This window comes from Microtus pennsylvanicus, chromosome 12 (genome assembly GCF_037038515.1).
Source record: "Microtus pennsylvanicus isolate mMicPen1 chromosome 12, mMicPen1.hap1, whole genome shotgun sequence".
NCBI classification, from domain to species: domain Eukaryota; kingdom Metazoa; phylum Chordata; class Mammalia; order Rodentia; family Cricetidae; genus Microtus; species Microtus pennsylvanicus.
In genome coordinates, this window is record NC_134590.1 from 16,412,145 (window position 1) to 16,430,278 (window position 18,134).

The following is an 18,134-nucleotide window of genomic DNA, read 5'->3' on the forward strand; positions in this document are numbered from 1 at the left end:
AATGGGATCTCATCAAGCCTCTAGATCTAATCTACCAGCTCACAGAAAATACATGTGAGAAAAGGAAGCAGGGAGAAAAATTAAAATTTTACCACGTGCAGTCAGCAAAGTTCAGACTATAGGGAAACTGTGCCAGACCCGATCCCTTCAACAAAAGAGAGGAAAGGCACTGAAGGAGAAACTGGTGACAAAATGCTTGATAATCAGCCTGGTGAGGCTGAATTGTGTTTGTCCCCATAGACTGGAGAAGGCTGCTTTGCTCAGCTTTGCCTAGAGAAGCTTCATTCCGCAGTAGGAAGCAGTTAATGACTCATAACCGGTTAAAGTGCTGGGGAAAGGTGACAGGTAAGTGTTGAGCCCCAACTGGAACACCTACATCTACTCACCACACACATACACACACACACACACACTCTCTCTCTCTCTCTCTCTCTCACACACACACACACACACCTCAGGAAGCATGGAAGAAGGAGTGGGAAGAACGTAAGAGCTGGAGGGCAGGAGGGAGTGTTAAGAAGTAGTCTTTGGAGTTAACACGGCCACCGCAGCTATGATGACCTGCAGGAGATCAAGCCGGGATCAGTCAGTCAGCCTTCCAGATGGCAGCACTAGTTGTAAGCAGTGGGTTCAAAATGAAGAAGAAGACAGGAAAGTGGGAAGGGGATGTTAGGGAGAGTGTCCAGAGGGATTAGGAGCGAGCTGGGGGTAGATATGATCACGATACATTATATAGAGGTATGAATTGTCAATGAATAAGTAAAACATCTTTTCATAAAGTTGCCAGAAGTTAAAATAATGCTCCTTGAACTAAAGGAATCATTATTTGCCCCACATTAGCCAGCTTTCTGCATCTATTTAAAGATACAGTCTTTCAACTGTACAACTAAAAACGGACATTACTAATGTCAGAAGGAAGAAGTGCTTACCCCAGCCCCAATTCTTCAGAACCCTCAGGTAGCTATTCTCTTTCGATTAAGAAATGTTATCTGCTTTTGATGGAGTGGACATCTAAACAGCAAATCTAGAAAAAGATATCTGGCGACCAAGACTTAGTAACCTGATAATATGCAATGTGTCCTACAGGGGTGTTTTGGCTGTGTACTATTTAGATAGCTAGGATAATTATTCTATCTGATTAGTCCATTGCATAAGATTGTTTTTGCACAAATATTTCTATGAGCCAATCACTTTAAATTTTCAAATATTTTATTACCTTTTAATTTCTTTTATGTTTGATTTTTTTCCATCTATGGCTCATAATTTTTCATGAGGCTGATATTGTTTTCCCCCTTTTTATAAACAAGGAAAAGAGTATAACTTGCCCAAGATCACAGCTACTAAGTACAATCTGAATTTAGGAATCTCTGTTTCCCCATTCCTTTCCCCTCCCAGCTACATTGATTTAAAATGAATATATTATAAGTAAGTGGTGTCATGTTACACAATTCTACTTATGGTCAGCAATTCAACCTGACCATGTTTCATCAGAGATAAACTATATTTATAAGTGCTTCTAGGGATAGAGTGATTTGACCTAGAAAAGGATGGAAGGTCTGGGTAGATGCTCAGGAATGGTTGCTGTGTGAACATGAAGATCAGAGTTGGATGCCCAGCACCCACATAAAAAACAAGCGCAGCTAGGTGGTGGTGGCGCATGCCTTTAATCCCAGCACTCAGGAGGCAGAGTCAGGTGGATCTCTTGTGAGTTCGAGGCCAGCCTGGTCTAAAGAGTGAGTTCCAGGATAGGCTCCAAAGCTACACAGAGAAACCCTGTCTCAAAAAAGAAAAGAAAAAAAAAGAAAACAAACAAAAAAGCTGGGCATGGCTTTAATCCCAGAGCTCAGGAGGTAAAGACAGTCAGATCTCTGAGTCTACAGCCATCGTTACATGACGAGACTCTATCTCAAAACAACAGAAAAGAAATACAGGCACACTGGTCATGGTCTGTATCCACAACACTGGGGGTAGGAGAAGAGACAGGAAGATTCCAATGACTTGCTCGTTATTTAGCCAACCCAGTCAAAATGGCCAGCTCCCAAATCAGTGGGAGACCCTGTCTCAAAAACTGAGGTAAGACAATTAGGAAAACACCCAGTGACCTCCACATGTGCACACTTTCAACACACACAATAATGGAAGCATGAAAGTTGGTTCAGAAACCTTGGTGTCTCTTTTTCTTTTTATGGTGGTGTTGGGGGGGGGGATTCTTCAGACAGGGTTTATTTGTGTAGCTTTAGAGCCTGTCCTGGGGTGGTGGCGGCACACGCCTTTAATCCCAGCACTTGGGAGGCAGAGGCAGGCAGATCTCTGTGAGTTCGAGACCAGCCTGGTCTACAAGAGCTAGTTCCAGGATAGGCACCAAAGCTACAGAGAAACGCTGTCTCGAAAAACAAAAAACAAAACAAAAAAGAAAAGTGTAGAGCCTGTCCTGAATCTCACTCTGTAGACCAGGCTGGCCTCGAACTCACAAAAATCTACCTGCCTCTGCCTTCCGAGTGCTGGGATTAAAGCCGTGCACTGCTACAGGCTGGCTAAACTTGGTTTCTTATTATTATTATTATTATTTTATGTATATGAGTTCTCTATCTGCATGTATGCCTTTATGCCATGAGAGGGCATCAGATCCCACTATAGATGGTTGTGAGCCACCATGTGCAGGCTGGGAGTTGAACTCAGTAACTCTGGAAGATCAGCCAGTGCTCTCAACCGCTGAGCCATCTCTCCAGCCTGCTTGGTATCTCTTGATGCATTCCTTTATGAAAAACAAAAAACGATAAAGCAGAACAAATGTATCTTTACTGAAGGTGGAAGAAAAATAAATTTTCTCTTGATCACAAACCTAATATACTTCTACTTCAAATTGTTCATTCTTTGCAAATGGACACATTTATGCAGATAAAGGCTACATTTTAGTGAATAAGGGACAAATTATACGATTGCCCACTTGACATACATTTATTGTCTAGAGGGGCTTGAGGGGAAAAAAGGAATGTGTAGAAGACATAGCCCCTGTCTTATGAATCATATAACTAAAAGTTAGTAAATGAGTAATAATTACAAATTAGATGTTTGCACTTTGACATCTCTGTACCCTAAGTGTACGAGCCCCCAGGATGCGGTGTGGAAGCTGAAGCCACTCTTCCCAAGTGACCCTTCCAGCCAACCAGACCCTTCAGATGGGGCTCCAAGACTAGCACACGCAGCTCAGCCTCCAGCAGCAGCTGCACCATCTATAGTTGGCTTACCTGCTGCTACATCCTGGCAACCAGGCCTGATGGCCCAGATGGCAACCACAGCAGCCGGTGTGGCTGTAGTCTCTACTGTGGGACACACCCTGGGTCATGCCACCACTGGGGCTTCAGTGGAGGTGGTAATGCTGTGCCTGCAAATCCTGACATCACTCACCAGGAGCCTCAGGGAACCCAGCTGCTGGGCCAGCAGTCTGATGGGCCTTGCTCTCTGGAGAGCATCCAGAACCAGAGTGATGTCAAGCTGGGCGAGAACTTCAACAAGGTTCTTTGGCAGTACAGGATTGCACATGGCGTAATCAAGAAGTTCAAACTGCCCAGGCAGTGTGGCACAGGCCTTTAATTCCAGCACTCAGGAGGCAGAGCAGGCAAATCTCTATGAGTTCGAGGCCAACCCAGTCTACAGAGTGAGTTCCAGGATGGCCAAGGCTACACCGGGAAACTTTGCCTTGAAAAATCAAAAAAAAAAAAAAAATTCAAATGGAAGAGACGGGAATTGGCCCTACATACTTGATAGAGCAAGTGTGGACCCTAAGTAAACAAACCTCTTATTTCAAATAACTTCATTGCTTCAGAAAGGCCATGAAAGACAGTTCTAACCGTATAGATGTTCACCCAGCGTTGGGCTCTGGGCAAGCGTTTAGCCTCCTTGAACCAACTGTATTGTGTTCTATGAATTAATGAAAATAATTTTGTTCTGAAAAAAAAGTAAGAAAAGAAAAATTATGAGGAAAGATGTGTGTTCTGTGTGAATACATATTACAAGGCTATCTCTTGCCAGCACTTGGCAGGCAGAAGCAGGTTGATCTCTATGTGTACCAGGCCAGCCATTGTGAGACCCTTTCTCAAACAAACAAAATGTCTCTCATTTTGGTGGTCAGAGTATTGGATCCTGTGTATCCAGAAACAAATAGTATAGAAGGGTAAGGCTAACAGAGGGCTTGCCTGGCAATGGCGGCCCTGGGTTTAGCCTATAGCATCCCCTAAAAGAGTGGATACTATGTGTTTATGTCTCACATTCAAATCACCATTGCATTTATAAACAGCATAACTTCATAGGAAGTGTTATTCCACGGTGTTTTGACGCACTACAGGAACGTTGATTCTACTCCACTCCATCCCCAAGAGTCAGCTTCGCAGGACTTTTTAGGAAACGCTGTCTATAGTATAAGTTTGAGGATCTCAGTCCGTAGGACAAAAGCTAGAGGGGCTCTCTTGTGGGCTGGAATTGTAGCTCAGTGATAAACCCAAGCCCTAGACCAACGCCAACACCCGGGAGAGAAACTGGGTGGCTGAGTGGGTGAAGTCGCCTGCTGACCTCAGTTTGATCTCCAGAACTCAATGGTTGAGAGAAAGAACTACCTCCTGAAGGTTGTTTTCTGACTTCCACACTCACGCTGTGGCAAACGTGCACTCTGCCCCCCACCACACACACACAAATCTTTCCAAAGTAAGATAAAACGGACCTTGTACTTTTTCGGTAAATGCATAGATTTATTTCTTGATCATAAAGTTTATCGTTGCCCACAATGGTCTTCCCTACAAGACACAGCAGTTACTTCGTTACTATGCTGCATGCAGATGAGGAAAAGGAGAATCCCCTTGAAGTTATCCCAAGTTACTTATCACCAAGGGGAAGGCCATTGCCGAGGTCTGAAGTCTAAAATTAACTCTACCAGCTGTGATTCGGTTTGCTTCGAATAACGCGTGGGCGCAGGGGACTCGGTCGGCTAGGTTCGCTGGCTCCTTCATTCCAGTCTACTCTTACAAAGTTCGTTTGCCTGGAGTGCATGCTGCCCACAAGGCATTTTGGTAACTAAGCAGCTTGGAAATATAGGGAGACTAAACAAGCCTCTCCTTGAACCTCAGAAAAGCCTGGAAACGGTGTGGGAGATGGAGGAGGAGTCACAGCTTGAGTTGGCCAGAGGAAGGCTTAACTTTTAACCTTGTTGAAATTTCCCAGAGAGCAGGCTGCTGGCGTGCTGTCGGAGGGAGGTCAGCAGATAAAGGCTTCGTTTCAAGGAGGCTATGTTTTTAGCCCATCATCCCCTGGAGGTCCTGTAGCCTGAAGGACCATATATAGACATAAAGAGCATCCCGACTGGGTACCACTTAAAAATACTCTAGGAACCAGCAGCTGTTACTTTCTCCCACACATTTACAGTTAGCTGGCTTAATAAAACAGCACTTATTCTAAGAGCTGCTGCCTTGGGGGGTAGGCAGGGGTGCCCTAGGTTTATTTTGTCTCCTCCTGTTTAGCTCTCCACCTCAGAACAAAAAGCAGCCCAGCAGAATGTAAGGGGTCAGTTATGGAATTTAAGGGGTTGTATAAATTTAAATAATGAAATGGGCAAAGCCTCCGGAGGCAAAGACAGAATTGCTGAGTAGGCTCTATAGTGAGTCCCGGGCCAAAGAAAAGACAGGAGGGGGAAGAAGAGGAGGGGAGTGGAAAAGAGGAAAATAGAGAGGAGAGGAGGAGGAAAGGAAAGGAGGGAACTCATCTTCCTACACAGTTTTGAATCCCTGTCTGTGAGACTGATGGAATCCAAGAACCCCAGGCACTCCCCGTTTGGCCATTTTTTGCTCCCTCACCAATGGCCATTGCTACACCTGCTTCTTGGCATCTCTGTCATGTTTTCTTTAGTTGTCATAGTGACAACCAAAGCAACCTGAGCAGGCCACAATCCTCTTAGAGCTCTAGACGTGCTATTCCACCTTAAATAACACAATTACCCTGTCCTGCCCCCGTAGGAATCTGACCCATATAGTCAAAGCATTTCTCTTGCCTCAAGGAAAGTAATGCCAATCCTCCAGGCTATTTCTGTGCTTAGGACTCTGTGGTTTCAAAGTACCCACCAGCCCCCACCCCTGAAAAAAATATCAAAACAATCCATTTTGAAATCCGATTTGTTTTCAAATAATTCTGTTTTCCCACTAACCATTTAATGCTAAAATAAAACCTTACCTAGATATGGTGGCGCACACCTGTGATCCCAGCATTCCAGAGGCTAAGGCAGAAAAATTAAAAGTTTAAGCCCTAGGTCATACAGTAAAATTTTATCTTAAAAAAACAAAAGGGAGGCCGGGTGGTGGTGGCGCATGCCTTTAATCCCAGCACTTGGGAGGCAGAGGCAGGCGGATCTCTCCTGGTCTACAAGAGCTAGTTCCAGGACAGGCTCCAAAACCACAGAGAAACCCTGTCTCGAAAAACCAAAAAAAAAAAAAAAAAAAAAAAAAAAAAAAAAACCAAAAAAACACAAAAAACAAAAGGGAGGGGGCTAGAGAAATGGCTCAGAGGTTAAGAACACTGGTTGCTCTCCCAGAGGTCATGAGTTCGATTCCTAGCAACCACATGGTGTCTCACAATCATCTGTAATGAATCTAGTACCTTCATCTGGCATGGGGATGTAAATTCAGGAGGAACATTATATACATAATAAATAAATATCCAACCTCACTCTGCATGGTGTATCTATTCATCTGTTTCTCACCCGCCAGGGCTGAGGTTTCTTGTGGGACTGGGTGCCCCTTCTTGGTCTCTCACCCACCATGCAGCTCTGTGCCTAGGACCTCTGGGGGCTCCATGCCTGGAACTGGCTGCCTTTGTGGCCCACCATGTTCTCGTGGCTTGCAGTGGTCTCGTGGCCTGCCATGGTCTCATAGCCCGCTGCCGCCACTTGGGGACCTGCCATGACAATCACCTGTGATACATTAGAATAATGACTTTCAGTAAGATTAAGGAACTTTTCTAGGTTGAACGTAACTTGTGTTAATAACAGTTAATAAAGAAAATAGTAGCTGGGTGCTGGTGGCTCACACCTTTAATCCCAGCACTCAGGAGGCAGAGGCAGTCAGATCTGTGTGAGTTCGAGACCAGCCTGGTCTACAGAAGGAGTTCCAGGATAGCCAGGGCTCCACAGGAAAACCCTGTCTCCAAAACAAAACTCTAACCTGTATTAAAAATTTCATGTATCTAAGCACTGTTTTGTTTTTGCTTTGCTTTATTTAATTTACCATTATGCTAGGAATACCATTCTTATCTCTGTTTCATAGACAGGAAAACTAAGATCGCCAGTGAGGACAGGTAACGCCGATATCAGAGAAAGCTTTGAGGATTGGAATCAATGTTCCAAATCATCATGCCACGCCCAGACATTTGCTATGACATCTCCCTTAGTTTCTTTAATCATTGCTGTGGCAAAACACGTGAAGAAACAACTTATGGAAAGAAAGGTATAGCTCACAGTGTTAGAGCTTCAGCTATCACGGAGGGTGGTGAGGGAGTCCAGGTAGGAAACGGAGAGCTAGCTCAGAACCACAAACAAACGTAAACTCTACTCCAGCCACCATTTCGAGCAGCTGGTGCCACCTCCTCGGACTCTACAGCCTTCAAAATGGTGCCATAAACTGGGGGTTGAGCGCTCAAAACACGAGCCTATGGGGGCTGTTCAGATCCATATCATAAGAGCCTCTTACTTTTCCTTGATGTTGTGTTTATTGGTTTTCATACTGTGGATTGAACTCAGGGCTTCATGCATGCGCTAGCCAAGCACTCCACCTAGTCTGTCAGCTGTTTATTTTTATCTATAGACGGTGTCTCTCTAAGCTGCCGGGTTGCCCTTGAACGGCAATCCTGTCTTAGGCGTCCCAAGTAGCTGGGATTCCAGGCACGCATACCCCTCCAGGTTCAGTTCTGTTTTTACCTCCCAAGCCATATACTATGACGTCTTCGTATGCTATTCTCTTGCTAGCATGAGGCTCTCTTACGGCCGCTATTTCTTATATGTGTTAGAAGCCAAGTCAGCAAACTTGTTTGTATTGTGTCTTTTTTTTCCTGAGACAGGGTTTCACTGTGTAGGCCTGGCTGTCCTGGAACTCACTCTGTAGACCAGGCTGGCCTCTGCCTCTCCAGAGTGCACCACCACCATCTGGCTGGTATTATCTCTAAATTGGGGGGAAACAAATTAGTATCTGTGGACTCCATAATAACTCCTATACAGGAATTTTTTTCCCATTTTCTCCTTCATTCTCTATCATACTCTGTTAAATAGATGCCCACTCAAATGTCTCCTCTTAGATGAGTTAACCCAAGTAGTTGACCAGAAAAAGTACCCGAGTAACAAGAAAGTATCAGAATCCCCTGAGAGGGCCAATGGTTTATTGTCACAATGTTTTCAACACTTGGTTTTACCCACCTGTAGCAAAAACAAAAACAAAACGCAAAGATACAACAAAATAAACAACCAGCACAAAACACACAAAAGTACTAGCTAGTTCCACAAGCCAGCCTTCCATAGAATGTTTATAGTTAAACTATTCCAGCATGTTCAGTGGCTGAAAGGGCAAAGCCCAAAATGGGGTTAACCATTCCTTCATCAATCAGAAGGTAAGAAAATGCCTCACAGATGTGGTCACATGCCAGTCTGATCCAGGCAGCTCCTCGGTTGAGGCCTGTCTTCCCAGGTGACCGGGTGATGGATACCTGAAAGCTGAAGATAACTAATACAGATATACTCCGCTAGAGAAGTGGAACTCACAGCTTCAGAACTCCGAACTCTGGAGCACTTGCTGGCCATTGTCCTTCCTCATTAATGTGCATTTCCTTACCGGGCCTTCCTTTCTTCTTAATGTTTATCCATGACTATGTGCAGAACGTTAGAAAGTTCAGTGTTGCCTCCCTTTCTGTTGTAGAGAAATGCCCGCTGCGAGCATGCTCCCTCATCCGAACAGCACACGGATGACTGACACAAAGATACAACGGAGCCGTCTGGAGACGGTTGGAGAGCTTGACTGTGCTCATTTAATACATCCTGTAGTTATGGGGCGAGCAGGCCTGCTTTCCCTCCTGCCCAGCTCCCGCATGGCTAGCTTTGCTTCGGAAATAACAACACACAAATTGTATTCTTTTAAACACTGCCTGGCCCATTATATCTAGCCTCTTACTGGCTAACTCTCACATCTTGATTAACCCATCTCTATTCATGTGTGTAGCACCACAAGATGGTGGCTTACAGAGAAGATTCTAGCCTACGTCCATCTTGGCTTGGAGCTTCATCGCGACGGCCTCACTTCCCTTCTTTCTAGCATTCTGTTCTGCCTATTCCACCCACCTATGTTCTGACCTATCAGGCCAAGCAGTTTCTTTATTAATTAACCAATGAAACAACAGATAGATAGAAGACCCACCTACATCAGCATCCCATGCTCAGTCACTGAGGACTTACAGTGTGTCCCCTACTCCAAAAGTACTAGGTAGACAACAGGACAGACGCACTTTGTTCCATCAACAAGACCATGTCATTTGGTATGTAGTCTTCTTATATGTTGTAACCTGTGTCCTGGCAATGACGTCTGCTGCAGGATCCCACCTGCTTGTTCATTCTTGCTTAGGGGGAGGCATGTGGATTGAGAAACTGCAGGTGGAGATAACAGAGACACAGACGAAACGGACATAGGACAGATCCGGGAGGACTGTCCGTGAACACTGCGGCAGCCTCAGGTTTATTTTTCACCCCAAGCCCAAGGGGAGGGCAAAAAGACATTATTTATTTATTTTTTATCCTGACACAGGGAGCAAACAAGAATTCAAAACAATGAGGAGCAAAGCATCCAGTAGCTACACCTTAGGCTCGAACATCCTGTTATCTACGTAAGATGTACCACAACGTCACCTTAGGCCTGTTGTGTGGCCTTTGGTTTGTCTGCTTGAACTCTCTAACCCTAAGTCCAGGTGGACCAGAGCCATGTCTATGGGCTCCCACACTAATATAACCAGGAGTTTTGCTATACAACTTCTATTTTGAGATTATAACATATCATTTCCCTCTCTTCTTCCTTCCCTGCCACCCATCCCATATCCCAAATTCATGGCCTCTTTTTCTTTCAGTGTTGTTACATATACATAATATAAATTCCTAAGTGTATAAATACAACCTACTCAGTCCATGTAATATTAGTTGCACATATATGTTTTCAGGGCTGACCATTTGGTATCGGACTACCAACTGGTGTGTTCTTCCCTGGAGAACACTGTTTTTCCCATTCTCAGCATGCCTTAGCTGCCTGTAGTTCTTCGTCTAGGGTTGAAGCCTTGTGAGCTTTCTCTGTATAACCAGCTTTTATTTTTAAATATGAAACTTCGGGTTATCATAAAGCACTGTGAATTGGTTGCCCTTGTCATACTGGCAATGGAGACTAGACCCTCATACGTGCCCTATAATCTCTGCATGGAGGGCACCCTTTCCCAGATCAGCATTCTAAAATTTGCATACCAATGTCAGATTTCCCAAAACGTTCTTCCTCAAAGATAAGAGGCCAAATACAACAATTGAATACTACCAGTACTAAAAAATAGAACAATTTGGAGGGAGAACAGGGACCTCGGGGATGAGAGAGGGAGCCCGAGCACTATAGGGGAGGGGGAATATGAGCAACAGACGACGACATGAAAACAGCAGAATGAACCCTTTGTTTTGTATTTTATATGCCAACCAAAAAGGAGGGGTGCTAATACTGGAATAAAATTAAAGGTCTGTTTTTATTATTTTACTTATGTGTGTCTCTGTAAGCCAGATGCTTTTAGTGACCAAGGAAGCCAGAGAGAATGTCAGATCCCCTGGACCTGGAGTTACAGGCAGTGTGAGCTGCCGAGCTGAGTGCTGGGAATCAAAGTCAGGGTCTCTAGAAGAGCAGCCAGTGTTTTTAAGCACTGATCCGTCTCTCCAGCTCTTGAAATGTATTTTAAAATAAGCATACAGCATAAGTGTATGGTGTTCTGCCATATCTTAGGCTTCATAAAGTATGACATCAGTTTCTTATTGGTGATATAAAAAAAATACTGTACACTTGTATGCTAAAACAACTTAAATTTATTGTCTCAAACTTCTAGAGGTCCAGTGCAGAAATGGGACAGACTGTGCTAAAATCCAGACTTTCTCAGGGCGGTGTTCCATCTGGGGCACTAGGAGAGGTGCCTTTGTCTCACATTCCCAGGCTCCTGGGGACTTCCTGTTTTCCTTAGCCCAAGGCTCCATTCTTCCATCTGCAAAGTAAACCACTCATTGTTACCTGCGGTGAGATTATGCAGTTCCTTAGCTTTTGTCTTTACAGTATTTTCTTTATAGAAAGAAGAAAGAAAAGTATTCCACGAGTCTGCCAGAAAACAATTTAGAAAACTATGCTAGTGGATTTTTCTTTTCTTTTCTTTTCTTTCTTTCTTTCTTTTTTTTTTTTTTTGAGACATGGTTTTTCAGTAACTATGAAGCCAATCCTGAAACTTGCTCTGTAGACCAGACTGGTCTTGAATTCACAGAGAGCCACCTGTCTCTGCCTCCAGAGTGTTGGGATTAAAAGCATGAAGCCCCACTGCCTGGCTGTGCTAACGGATATTAAGTAAAGGGCAGAGATCATCAGAAGTTATTTGGATCTACCTGGAAAAAAAAGCATTGCCAATTTTATACCCTGGGTAATGCCCTGAGCTTGGCTGAATAAACAGCGAGGAGCCACAGGGTTTTGTCTTTTCAATAAAAACTGCCTGCAATCTCAATATGGTGGCACATGGTTATAATCCTAGCACTCAGAAGGCTGAAGTGGGAGTTTGAGACCAATCTGTACTTCATAGGATATTTGGGGCCAGCCTGGGCTACCTCAAACAACAACACAGAAACTGTGATGATAGATTATATTAAAAGATATTCTCCTATCACTTTCAATCACTTTTTAAGAAATAAAATAGCATTTTGTTTGGCTATGTGTTTGCTTCTGTTCTTGTTTGAGACAGTAGTTAGTCTAGGCTGGTCTGGAATGTCTCCTGTAACTGAGGATGTCCTTGAACTCCTGACTGTGCAGGCTCCATCTCCTAAGTACTGGGATGGCAAGCATTCTGTTTAATTCACATTTGCTTTATATTGTCGGGGAGGAATGCCTGGATTATGTGTTTGTTTTGCCTAGGGCAGAAGCATAAATGGCAAAGGGTATCGGTTGGTACTAAAACACTGCTATGTCAGGCGAGCCAAATGCTCGCAATAGGCTATTGAAGTAGAGTGGGAGAAGCGCCTGCCAGTTCTCATTATTCATTACCCTGGATGCTCCACCGCATGACACTTGAGTCTTCTTGAACGTTGGCCAGGGGGAAACAGCGGTGCTGATTCATTGGGCATAATTCTGATGGGGAGAGCAGATTTTCAGAAGACCTGGGCTCTAGAACAGCAGGCGCCGTGGGTGAAAACACGGAGTGAAGTCCTTCTCTGTCCCCAACACCACACACAAAGGCTGCCGAGGGGAGCTTCACATCTGTCTGCTTTACAGTATTTATTAGATTTTATATGAGAAGGGGGACCTAACAGCTTAAGAGACTTGGAATATACTATAGTAGCTGTGCTGGGACAGCTTTATGTCAACTTGATACAAGGGGCAGTCATCCCAAAGGAGCAAGCCTCAGCTGAGAAAATGCCTCCATTAGATCAGGCTGTAGGCAAGCCTGGAGAGCATTTTCTTAATTGGTACTTGTTGAGGAAGGGTCCAGCCCTCTGTGGGTAGTGTCACTCCTGTACTGGTGGTCCTGGGTTTTATAAGAAGGCAGGCTGAGCAAGCCATGGGGAACAAGTCAGTAAGCAGCACCCATCCATGGTCTCTGTATCAACTCCTTCCTCCAAGTTTCTGCCCTGATTGAGTTCCTGTCCTGACTTCCTTCGGTGATGAACAGCAATGTGGAAGTATAAGCCAAAGCATTTTCTTCCCAACTTGTTTTTGATAATGGTGTTTCATCACAGCAATAGAAACCTAACTAAGACTGTTATGGTTTAAGTAAAATGCTGCAGGTCCCCAAGTGACCTGTGTGCCAGAAGGGGCAGTGGATCCCAGGCAGTGAGCCTAGGAAGAGAGCCGCATGGTGGGTGCAGTTTCCCAAGTGGTGGGAGCGGACAGTGGGAAATGAAGAGCAGCAAGTCCCAGGAAGGGAGCCGCATGGCAGGTGAGAGTCAGAGACCTGTCCCATAAGGAACCCCAGTGGGTGAGAGACAGGTGGATAGGCACATCATGAAGAGTGAGGTTAGATATTTATTTAGTGGATTATGGAGGGGAAGGGGAAAAGGAAGAAGAGCAGAGAGAGGCAGAGAAAGAGAGATAGAGAGGGGTGGAAGGGGAGAAGTGGGGAGAAGGGAGAGAGGCAGAAACTGACTCTTTGGGAGAGACTGAAAGGAAGGGACTCAGGCTTGAAGTGGAAGGAAGATCCAAGGAAGATCTGCCTGCCTCTGGTAGACTGGGGGGAGGATGTGGGCGGGGCTAGTCTCTTAAAGGGACAGAACAGACCATTACATTCCTATCTCTTTTTTATAATAAAAAGACAGAAGGTAAGACACAACAGGTTAAAGGAATTGGGATGGCAGATTCTCAACACTGCTTCCTGCTTATTTGTGGGTGTCTTCTTAGGGGGGAACCTGAGAAAGTGGGTGCTGGTCACATCCTGGAGTAGCTGGTCTCTTTGTTCCAGTCCAGTGTTCATGGTACGTAAATGTCTGGTGTCTCTTACACCTGTCTAAGGTATTGGCAGAACAGAAGACAAAGTTAAGTTTAGGGAAAAAAATTAAAACCAGGGAATTCAGAGGGGTGTATCTGACCTATTTAAATGGATCCTTCAATTCGGCTCCCTGGAACTTACAGGAATATTTTGGATTCATGAAAACATAAGTTTTAAACAGCAGCAAAATGATTGTGACAGATTTTTTTACACAACGAAAAGTATTTTTAAGACTATGAAAGGCAGCATGAGAGAGAAATTTGATAACTTGTATTTGTCCTCACACCTTTATAACTTGTAGGTACACATTTTAATGACTTGTATTTTACTGGAATTTGTTTGGTGAGGCTGTCCTTTTAAATTGACTAAACCTTTCAGCTGTCAAACTGTATCAAAGATCTTTGAGAAGGATAAAATTTTACTGAGTTATTCATTAAAAAATGACAGAGAACTTACTTGGTTGGCACCTAGTGCTACTCCTCAGGATCCTCCATGGTTGCTGAAGGTCATATTTGCCTTTTGCTGTTTAGTGTAGGGCCTGCCAGGCTCTAGAAGATCCTGTGGGCTAAGAAATCTGTAGGAAGACAAGTCTAAACAGCTGGGCTGTCAATTCCAGTGATTCTGTCTATGTCTGGAGATCTTCAGTTAGGTGAAAGGCAGTTTTTCCCAGTATCAGTGCTTGGCAGTTGAAACAAACTGCAGATGGATATTGTTTTGTGTCCATTTGCCTTCTGTCTTCTTTGGAGGAAGTAGAGTGCTGCTGCTAGGAGCCAACCTGTCTCTCTTTGTTATAAAAGTTTTTTAATAATTAAATATTTAAATGCCATATTCCCCAGATCTCTGAGCAATTGAGGGCTGTCTATCAGGTATAACTACAGTAAAGAATCTGCCTGGAGAGCTGAGTCCAAGCTTGACTGTACTGGCTCTCATCTTAGCAGGTAAAGCAGGGTTGGATTACATATATAATATTTTTTGTAAGAGACTTAAAAGTACATACCAATTTAAAACATGAGACTTATTGTTTTATAGCCTAAAATGAGATACAATGAACAGACAATTACAACATTTAACAGTAAATATAGGTGTATTTAAGTTACATGTATGTACACACACACAGTGAACAGGAATTGGGCGAAGTAGATGCTTTGGTGGGCCCTACTAAAGGCATGCCACTGTGCAAAACACACATGTGACAGAGTCAGCACCAGGGTACCAGGCAGGGAGTACCTCAGTAAAGATGATGGAACTTGGTCACCTGACCTGACTCTCAGTTAAGATAGTGGGTAAGGTCATTTGACCTCAGTCAAAATGGCAGCAGTCACATGTTGTATGGAGAAGCCGCATTTTTTTTGAGCTGTAGGAGTTTTACCTAGAGGCACGATCCACTCTGTTGCCAAGCCGCTATGCCACAAGCTGTGGCTGAAATTGAAAACAATTGCCTCGTGGATCCAAGCTATCTTTTCGGCAGTGGTGACGGGGTTCAGGAAAAGCAGAACTGGCAGGACACTGGTGTAGCACAGTTTGAGTTTATACCATAGCTGGAAATGTGAAAGACCACGATGGAACATAGGGCCTGGCATTACAGCACATGCCTTTAATCCAAGCTCTCCAGTGGTAGAAGCAGGGAAATCTCTGTTAGTTCCAGACCAGTCAGTGAGACACTACCTCAAAAAAAAAAAAAAAAATAAGGATGTGTGTGTACATGTATAAGTTCAAACAGGGATACACTTATGTATGCAGTTTCATGGAGCTCACAGATCAGCAGGAATCTGAAGGCAAGACTTGGTGATCAGATAGAAACCATGGGACTCCCTCCAGGTACAACCACAAAGTACAACAGGCATATTCAGTCAGAGAAGATTGGTCTGGACCCCTGAGGGTTGTTTCTGCGGATTTCTGTGAATGGATCGAAGTGTTGCTGGGCTCCAGTTTCCACTGACTCCAACGCCTGGGCAGAAGGACCCTGCTTCTTCCCTCTCAGTTTCTATAGCAGAAGATGAAGCATACTGAACCCTACTAACACAAACGCACAACCATAGGTTCTCTCCAGATAGAAAACAGGCATCAAACAAAGCAACCAATACAGAATCTGAAACAGGCAATAAGAAGACCTATTACAATGTTAGACAGGTGAAACTGGCGATCTCATTTCTTCAGTCCACAAAGAGATAAATAATAGCACTCAACATAGGGTAGGTAGGAAGACCAAATTAGATAAAGCAAGACATCCTGATGTATAGAAGATGGAGATGAATTGCTAAAATGATACCAGTTGAGATTTACTGGAAAATAATTAACCTGCATTCTTCTGTTTTTCCTCCCTGCTAAGTTTTTCTCCTGCTTTCTTGCATAATGAAGACTATACACTTTTCAGTATTTAGCACTGTGGTGCTAGATGGATGGGACATTACTTCTTATATATCAAGTTTATATAGAACAACTTTAATGAGTTATCCATTACTTATAAAATGGGTTTTTTTCAATTTTTAAAGTTAAACATATGATTTAACAATTTCATACAAGCATAATAGTGTGCTCTGGTCACATTTATTCACGACCACCTCTCAACCCTGTCCCACCCACATCAACGCCCCTTCCTCCCTGCAAATCCTTGCTCGCGGATATCCATGTCTTATTGCGTTCCTCTTTGTTTTGTTTTGTTTTGTGACCGCTGACCACGGTAGTGCATATAAGCCTGATGCAGAGCTATCTACAGGAACTTCGGGGACTTACCAGATAATGACTGCTTCTCCCCCAGCATGCATCAACAGCCGACAGTACCCAGGGAGGGGTAGGGTCCAATGAACAACTTGAGTTCATTGGCACAGCAGTCATGTCAAGTCCAGGACCGGGTTTCACATCCCTCCTCACCAACATCTGGCTCTACTCTTTTCTCTATCCTTGCCTTCTTATTAGTCTATCTGAAAGGTCATTTAAAATTAGTTCATAGTCCAAGTGTGAGTTCCTCACGCCTATAACCTCATCAGTGGGCAGGCTGAGGAAGAGGGATTGTGAGTTCCACCGGGGCTACATAGTGAGATCAACAAATCAGTTTCTAGAGCTCTGCCTAATTATTTAGCAGTTGGGTAATATCCTACTTGTATACTTTCGCTATGTTTTAAAAAATGTGGTCGTCTACTTACTGATTTATGACTATCTTATAGTAACAAAGGAATGAGTGATATATTTGAGTATATTGCAAGTATTTCTCCTAGTTTGTTGATTTTTAAACCCTGTTATTGGGCTAGGGAGAGGACTCACTCAATTCGTTCTAATCACACTTGTTTTCCTACCCTTTCTTCCTTCCCCATCAGTAACGTCCCCTTACATTTCATGCCTTGTTGTTTGTTTTTATTTTGTGTCCCACTTTACTTACCGGAGCAGTACAGCCGAGCCTGGGCGTAGAGCTATCCACTGAAACACAGAACACTTATTAGAGGCTACACCCTAAAGACAATGTGGCATTTAACACTCCTTAAGCAGCATAGGCTGACCTTGAACTCCTAGAGACATGACTTTGGATTCCCAGCACCCACATATAAGGTAGAACATGACGATGCGAGCCTGTAACCCCAACTCTAAGGATGCAGAGACAGGAGGGGATCTCGGAGGGTGATGGTGGGGTGGCACTCGTGACCAGCCAGAGTAGTCCATTTGGTGAGCTCCAGTTTCAGCGAGACAGCCTGTCTCCTAGAATAAAGTAGACAGTGACTGAGGAAGATACTGATGTCAACACACACATATGGACATGCATACACATGCATACACACATGTGAACAACTATGCATACATAGAAAATTCTGTAATCAACATATTTTAGTATTAATAATAGTTTTGTTTATTGTCTTAGTTAGGGTTTCTATTGCTATGAAGAGACACTTTGACCACAGCAACTCTTATAAAGGAAAACCATTTAATTGGGGTGGCTTACATTTTCAGAGGTTTGGTCTATTATCATCATGATTCAACCTGGTGGCATGCAGGCAGACACGGTGCGGGCTAAGGAACCGAGAGTCCTACATCTTGACCCATAGGCAACAGGAAGTGGTCTGAGTCACTGGGCATGGCTTAAGCAGATATGGGACCTCCCTCAAAGTCCGCCTCCACAGTGATACACTTCCTCTAACAAGGCCACACCTACTCCAATAAAGTCATGTCTTCTAATAGTGCCACTCCTTATGAGCTTTGGAGGCCATTACATCCAAACTACCACATTTATCAAATTTACTAAGAACTGATTTGAATATCTTTATGGATTCTAGAATTATGTTAAATTTGGTACGGCTTTTTTCTTAGTAAGATTGAAGATTATTGAAAATTCTCTCTAGGGAGAGGATTGACTCAATGGTAGAATATTTACTAGCATG